Source organism: Littorina saxatilis, linkage group LG7 (assembly GCF_037325665.1).
Source record: "Littorina saxatilis isolate snail1 linkage group LG7, US_GU_Lsax_2.0, whole genome shotgun sequence".
Taxonomy (NCBI): Eukaryota; Metazoa; Mollusca; class Gastropoda; order Littorinimorpha; family Littorinidae; genus Littorina; species Littorina saxatilis.
In genome coordinates this window covers 22,099,938-22,108,426 of record NC_090251.1, presented here as the reverse complement: position 1 = coordinate 22,108,426, position 8,489 = coordinate 22,099,938, and positions in this window count along the sequence as shown.

The following is an 8,489-nucleotide window of genomic DNA, read 5'->3' as shown; positions in this document are numbered from 1 at the left end:
GTAGATCACTTGCATTTGTTACTATCATTGTATTTTGTTTTTGCCTAAGTCAGTGAGCAAAATGAGCAAACAGCTTGCAATTATATTTTCTTTTCGGTTTGAAACATTGTTATCACAAGACTATTGCAACGCTGTTGAAATTGTGTAGTTTTAAAAACAAGACTGGTGCTAGTGTTATAAGCCCTTGTAAAGTCTTATTTGTATATTAATTTATCGTCATGCTTAGACATTCACCCCTTCTACTGATGTTTGTATGTTTCACTTGACTTAGCGGTGTATTGTCCATCATTCTTCATTGTTCATTAACTGCATGGGAGCAGAAGACTGCTTTCATACTGTAGTAGTCTACAGTAAATCTGTTCCAGCAAAAATAATCTGATAATACTTATTTACATATTTCATGGAACAAAATTGTGTCATTTTTGTTATCAATATACTCCAATTGTTTTAGCCGATTTCTCAAAGTGATTTTAATATTGTACATTTAAACAAATATGAGAGGTTTGGGTTTCTCTGGTGGAGTATTGGTCTTCACCATTGAGGTGAGATATCTTTGAATTTATGCAACACAGTCTTCCATTGACTAATTTAGTATGGCAGAAACTAAGTCTAGCTGTGGAGTGTTACTTTTTGCTTTCTTGTGGCATTTTCTATACTGCATCTTGCTTTTCAGTAATATTGAAAATGAGACCCAGTCAGCAAGTTTTATGAATTTGTTTTTTGGAGTGGATTTGATTCAACTATGCAGCAAGTTTTACAGATATGCACAAAATCATATTGACAAATTTGTCAAGGTTTTCTTTTACAATTTGTTTAATTGAAGATTAGACTAGTTTTTTTAAGCAAACCTGGGATTCCCATACAATGTTGCGGTACTTTGTACCCTTGATTGTCTAAAACACAGGCAGTACGGTCTGTGAAAAAGTACGACTAAAAAAGAATCCTTATTTTCTTGTTAAATGCACCTGGAAGCCGATCCAGTATTTTGACACCTACCCCCCGCGGGTTAGGGGGAAGAATTTACCCGATGCTCCCCAGCATGTCGTAAGAGGCGACTAACGGATTCTGTTTCTCCTTTTACCCTTGTTAAGTGTTTCTTGTATAGAATGTAGTCAATTTTTGTAAAGATTTTAGTCAAGCAGTATGTAAAAAATGTTAAGTCCTTTGTACTGGAAACTTGCATTCTCCCAGTAAGGTAATACATTGTACTACGTCGCAAGCCCCTGGAGCAAATTTTTGATTAGTGCTTTTGTGAACAAGAAACAATTGACAAGTGGCTCTATCCCATCTCCCCCCTTCTCCCGTCGCGATATAACCTTCGTGGTTGAAAACGACGTTAAACACCAAATAAAGAAAAAAGAAAGAAATGTATTGAAATCATTTTGTACTAATAAGTACCAGTTAAGTTATGTGTTCAGGCGGTGCATTTTTTCTGCCATTTGCTTAACCCAGTGACACCTACTGTGTTCAGGACGTTAAACACCAAATAAAGAAAGAAAGAACACAACAAAATTTGGAGAATACCTCCAATTGCAAAACTGGCGTTCCCAGGTCTATTTAAGAAAGTAGGGATTGGATTCAGGCACTGTTCCGTACCACACCGCTTCCCAAGAATGAATTTTTTTTTTAAGCAATGGTTTGACGTGACAACTGATTGGAAATATTACCCCCCGCGGGCTAGGGGGAGTCCCATATTGGTTGAGACGAGAAAGAATTTACCCGATGCTCCCCAGCATGTCGTAAGAGACGACTAACGGATTCTGTTTCTCCTTTTACCCTTAAGTGTTTTTTGTATAGAATATAGTCAATTTTTGTAAAGATTTTAGTCAAGCAGTATGTAAGAAATGTTAAGTCCTTTGTACTGGAAACTTGCATTCTCCCAGTAAGGTAATACATTGTACTACGTTGCAAGCCCCTGGAGCAAATTTTTGATTAGTGCTTTTGTGAACAAGAAACAATTGACAAGTGGCTCTATCCCATCTCCCCCCTTTCCCCGTCGCGATATAACCTTCGTGGTTGAAAACGACGTTAAACACCAGATAAAGAAAAAAGAAAGAAATGTATTGAAATCATTTTGTACTAATAAGTACCAGTTATGTGTTCAGGCGGTGCATTTTTTCTGCCATTTGCTTAACTCAGTGACACCTACTGTGTTCATAATTATGGTTGTCAATATTTCATTTATGTTGCCGATTAGACTGAGAGGTTGTGAAATGATGTACATACAATGAAACAGATGTTTGCTACGTTTAACAAGTTCCTGCTCTGAACCCAACTTAATGCCATGAGTCTGAGCTCCTTGTTATGTGATCTTCTTGAGTTTTGTGGCTTGTCTTAGTTGGATAATATGTCTTACTTATGCTAGCTTCTGGAATGTGAATGTGACAGTATTGTGTTCTTGATTTCAAATACTTTTGATGGGTACTAGATACTGGGTGCTGTAATGAAGTTGTTACTGGTTTCTGTATTTGAGGACAAGAAGAAAAAGCATTCGATCGGTAAATGTATGTAATTTTAAGAAATGTCACTTGTGTACTAAGTACGTTTTCATGTACAAGTAATTGTACGTAAGACAGAAGAGGCTCTAGGCATTTAAGTTGCTTCTGATGAATGACTTAAGTTACTAATTTTATAAATGTAAAGCGTTGGTGAATACGGTTTGCTATATTTAGCTCTCAGAGCATTACTTCAACAGATTTTGTCAAAAGAGGCACTGATGATACTTGAAGCAGAGTCCAAAATGGTTGTATGCATTTATGGTTGAGCTAATTGCATAAGATACATAATTCTTGTGAAAATGAAACAGTGATATAGTGAAAACTCCAGCATTGTTCCTGTGTGTACATTGCTGTAGAATGAATGTGGGATGGATACCTGTAAACTGGTGTGTTGAATTATTGTGATTGGTGTCTTTGAGTGCTTAGCTGTGCGAGATGTAGGGGTGACGGCCACCCTGAAGCGGTCTTTGAGTGCTTAGCTGTGCGAGATGTAGGGGTGACGGCCACCCTGAAGCGGTCTTTGAGTGCTTAGCTGTGGGAGATGTAGGGGTGACGGCCACCCTGAAGTGGTCTTTGAGTGCTTAGCTGTGCGAGATGTAGGGGTGACGGCCACCCTGAAGCGGTCTTTCAAGTGCCTTTTTGTCAGTGAGAAAATTGTGTGTGTGTGTGGAATTCTATCAAGACTGCCTTGGGTCATCCTTGGTAGGGTGAGGAACCTGTTTCAGTGGAACTTGCTCGTCATTGTCTCGGCAAGTCCCTTCCTGAAAAACAAGACAACACTTTAACCTTCGCCGGTGGTCGTGGGTCCGTGTGGACCCAGAAGGGTGTTTAATTGCAAATATCTCACTAGTTGGCATTTTTTAATGAGCTTTTAAGAATGCCTCAGGCACCTGAAAAGCTCTTATGTCCTAAAAGATCTTAAAATTTTAGCGAGAAATAATTAAAAAGCCAAAGGTCAAGTTTTGACAAACGGAAGATATTGTGGGGCCGTGCGGACCCATGTTTCTCAAAGAAAGAAAAAGCGTGCATCCCCTTCCGTAGACGCTGTGCGGACCCATGCTTCTCAAAGAAGGAAAAACATGCTTACCCTTCTGTAGACATCGTGGGGCCGTGTGGACCCATGCTTCTCAAAGAAGGAAAAATAGGCATACTCTACCGTGGGGGCTGTGTGGACCCACGACGTCTACAGAAGGGTATGCACGTTTTTCCGACATTGAGAAGCATGGTTCCACACGGCCCCACGATGTCTCCCGTGTGTAGTCGATAATCTGGCCTGGCGAAGGTTAATTGGTGAATCAACAAGAATTCCCATAGTGAATTTTGAAAGTGAAGAATGATTGTAAGCATGTTGCTGGACAGAATGAGATGATACATGTGTGACTTTAGCCTGAATGTGTGACCTGCGCCAGTTTAAAAGTCATGTTTATGTTGCGTCTTGTCATGTAAATGTGCTCTTTCCTTGGCGTTTCAGTCTTTCGTTTAATTGCTGCTAGATTAAAATCTGCTGTTAATGTGAATGATGTACATCTGGATGCAAATCAACCAGGAACTGGTTAAGCTGAAATAAAGCATTTTTAAAAACATTATGTTCTGCCTTTTTTCTGGTTTCATGCTCTTTGACTTTAATCTGAATGTTGCTAAGTGCTCACAAAACATCAAAGCAAGCTCTTCCCTTTAAGTCACTTTTGTACTCTTCTCCCAAAAGTTAAAGACCATTCATGAAAACATCAGGTTAACTTGCGGAGGCATGTTGCTACAGTGAAATTTTGTGTGAGATTTTTTAAACAAACTGGTGAGCAATGTTCATGGCTGGGACACTTTTAACATGCACATCACATTATTTTGCCCTTTTTGACTCACGTAAGTGTAGCCTATGCGATGATAAACTTTGTCTGTCTGTGCGTGCGTGCGTGCGTGTGTGTGTGATAGAAACTTTAACATTTCCGAGTCTATGGATAAAGCTCGCATAAGAAGATTACGTCTCGGTCAAAAGTGTTTGACGTGTGTGATAGAAACTATTTGAAGACGTCACATTATGACGTAAGAGGGTTAGACGTCACGCAAAGGAATTACTGAAAGTCTCGGTCATTGTTATTGTGAGCGGGCCGAGACTAATTGGCAGATCCAGGGTCTCGCTTTCTTGCACAGTGTCACCAATGCTTACCGTGTGTGTGTGTGTGTATGTGTGACGGAGTGATTGAGTTTGTGTTACTGTTTGTCGATTTCTTACGTGAGCCTTGAAGGCTTCGCCTCTTGTTATGTTTTGTGCTGATATCACAGGACCACCGTACCCTCTTTTTCCCTAAACAGAATAATCTTTCCATGTGTTTAGGATGGTGCAGTGAAACTATACCCAAAATGTTTTGGAGCAATACTCAGTCCTTTTGTGATTAATGGGCAAGTTTGAATTACACTAGCGGGCCCCCCCCCCCCCCCCCCCCCCCCCCCCCCCCCCCCACGCGGGTTAGGGGGAAGAATTTACCTGATGCTCCCCAGCATGTCGTAAGAGGCGACTAACGGATTCTGCTTCTCCTTTTACCCTTGTTAAGTGTTTCTTGTATAGAATATAGTCAATTTTTGTAAAGATTTTAGTCAAGCAGTATGTAAGAAATGTTGAGTCCTTTCCCAGTGAGGTGGTGTGTTGTGCTACGTTGCAAGCCCCTGGAGCAGATTTTTGGTTGGTGCTTTTGTGAACAAGAAACAATTGACAAGTGGCTCTATCCCATCTTTCCCCGTCGCGATATAACCTTCGTGGTTGAAAACGACGTTAAACACCAAAGAAAGAACTAGCGGACCCTTGACTTTTAGAAGATTGTATACATTTTCTTCTAGACCAGTCCTTCACTCTTTTTTGGAAGAGTATATGATAATACTTTACCAGTCTTTCACTTGTTACAATATTATGAAAGTTGTGACATAGACTAAAATCTGGGAGTAACTCTTGACTGGATTATTAATTAATTGACTTGAGGAGTTTTACTTGAATACATGTACTGACAGTTTTGTTTGGACTAGGTGTTTATCCCGGCAGAGAACTGCTTATTTGCTTTCTTACTGTTCTAGTAGCAGGTCCTGTATCGGAAATCTAAATGAAAATCTCTGAAACACTTAGCTGCCACAAAAACAAAGAAACAATCAAAAACAAGCCTGGTGAACTGAAATTTGAGGTAAAAAAAAAAAAGTGCAATTAAACAAAGCTACACACATTCTTTTCCATTTATCTTGCCGGCTGAACAACATTAACACGTGTCTGTTACTAAATGGCTTCAGTTAGGCTTGATAAACATTGACACACAGTCACACACACACAGTACCTTTAGACTGATAACAGTTTATCATCCCAAATCACCAAGATGCACAAGCAGTCTGACTCATGGGCTTTTCTTGGTTTTTGTTTGATATTAATCTCTCCAATTTCTCATGCCTTCATGTTTTGTGCTGTTGGAAACAGAATAAATCCAAAATAAACTTGCAAGTGTCCTGGATCATCCAATGTGTGAGCCTGAGGGGGAAGGGGATGTGCACATGCAGGCACTTGACACGAGCAGGCATGGGAATTGTCCGCCGAACGGCGGATTTCCGCCGAATTTTTTTTTTTTTCTGCCAAAAAAGCAAAAATGTCCGCCGAAAAAAGAAAGGGGGGAGGCACACAAAAAAACCACCGGTTACTTTTGCCTTTTGCCCGCGAAAACTTTCCGTACTTTGTTCACGCACTGCTACCGCCCGCCTCAGTTACTTGAACTTTTATGTTTGAAAGTAAACCAGATTGCAAAGATTGTGTTACAAGTTACATTTTCCTGTTTGTCTCAACAGATCAATTTTTTAACAAATTTAAACCACATGTATATATTTTTTTCTTCAAAAAAGCAAAAATTGGTACTAAAAACTCTGATTCTAAAAACAGAATTTGATGGCAAACTTGGAGCTCAGATGACACCAGATTGCACCATCTGGGTTCTTTGGAGAAATTATTTTACGGGGGGGCATGCCCCCGGCCCCCCCCTAGTAAGGCTAGGCGCTTCGCACCGTCGTCTTCGGTTATAAATTTTCAGCCTTTTTTTAAAATTTTCAATTCCCATGCCTGCATGAGCCCGATACATGTACTACTATAGTCCAATATGAAGTAGATACAATGTACTACTATAATCCAATATGAAGTAGATACAATGTACTACTCAGGCATGGGAATTGTCCACGAAATCGCGGATTTCCGCGAAAAGGAAATTACGTTTCAGCAACAACAAAAAATCGTCCGCGGCAAAAAAAAGGTAAATTAAATTATATGTATACTATTGTCTCTCTATCCATTATTTGCTTACACGAGAACTATCAAAATATTGGTCTAAAATGTTAAAATTCGTTTTCCTTCCGCCCCCTGGTTCCCCTAACGGAGCTCTGCCCCTGTACCCCGCTGGGGCCAGGGCGGCCCCTGGACCTCAGCCTATTTTCAGAATGTTTGCTATTTTGGAATTCCCATGCCTGACTACTATAGTCCAATATGAAGTAGATACAATAACAAGTAGACAAGAGTATAGCTTCTGCCCCTCAGGACCCACCACCACCAACCAGTGTCGTGTGCCTGTGGGTCTGTACCTCATTTCAACCACAGGCTACATGGGCTAAGCACATGTGAAAAAAAGGGGGGGGGGGTGTTGAGCCACAGAGATAATTATAGACTAGTCTATATCTCTGGGTTGAGCAGGTGCAACACGAGTCAAGTGTGTGTATTTTACAATAGATTTACCATCTGGAGTCAAAGTTTTACTCGGAGTAAACTTGCACTAGACCAGGAGAAAAGAACTCATTAAAAAAAGGTAAAATATACTACAGCATCGAAAAGTTAACCCCAAAAGATCAATTTTAATTATGGCTTGACTCCTACCACACACACACAAACGCATGCAAACGCGCGTGAATCATACTCTGAGCTGCCCACTGCTTTAGCATAGCATGCTATTGTCCGTACCCACTCATATATGGCTCTATCTGACCAGGTACGGATATATCCGCTCAGACTGTTTGCTTCAGTCGCTTCCTGTAACGTCCATAGAACGCCTGCATTCCAGCGTGTTCATACACAGCTACATGTACTACAATTCTGAGTAACCTGCTGCTGCAGCACAGCTGGTCTCGGCTAAAAAAAACTTGGTCAACATAGGTGGGGTAGAAAGTGTTAAGAGCAATAGCTTTTGGCTGAGCTAAAGCTTGCTACGCTTAAACTAATAATCTCAAGCATGTGACAATTCCCTCATTTCTGCTTCCCACTCCGAGTAGTGATCACAAAATGGGACATAAAACATTGTCTACACTGAAAAGTGGCACTATTAATTCTCTAATGGGCATTTTATGTACCTGCATTCTAATGAAACTTTATTTAACATGTTTTTTCTTGTGCAATATATTGTTACATGCGAATGTGGGAATACATTTTAGAAAATGCTTCATTTAAACATAATTTGCTACGCTGACATTTAAAAAAAAAATCTAAATTGCTACACTCGAGGCTTCACGAGGGTTGAGAATTTAAAAAAAAACCAAGAATTGTAGGTTATTAGAGCGTAATCATTGACAAAAGAAAACGTTACATTTACGTTGCACTGGAGCAGTGTACTTGGAGTAAACACTTCATGGACTCATTTACTCTTCCTCCTTGCCCTACATTGTTCAGTATTCTTAGTAAGGACATTAATTACAAATCTTTGGGACCTAACCTTCCCTGTATCCTTCCCAAGCCGTTGTCATGTGCCTGTGTCCCATTCGTTTATTTATTTTCTTTCCCTCTTCTGTGTTTCTGGGGGGGGGGGGGGGTGGCAGGGTAGGAATGCTTACATCACGCCTACACACACATACAAACAACAACAACAACAGCAAAACCCTCCAGGAATCACACATAATTCTATGGTAAGTTTTGACCACAGCGAAAAATGCCGACTCTTGCGTTTTAGAGGAGAGGAAAGCACGCAATATGCAAACAAATTCATACAGTGCACA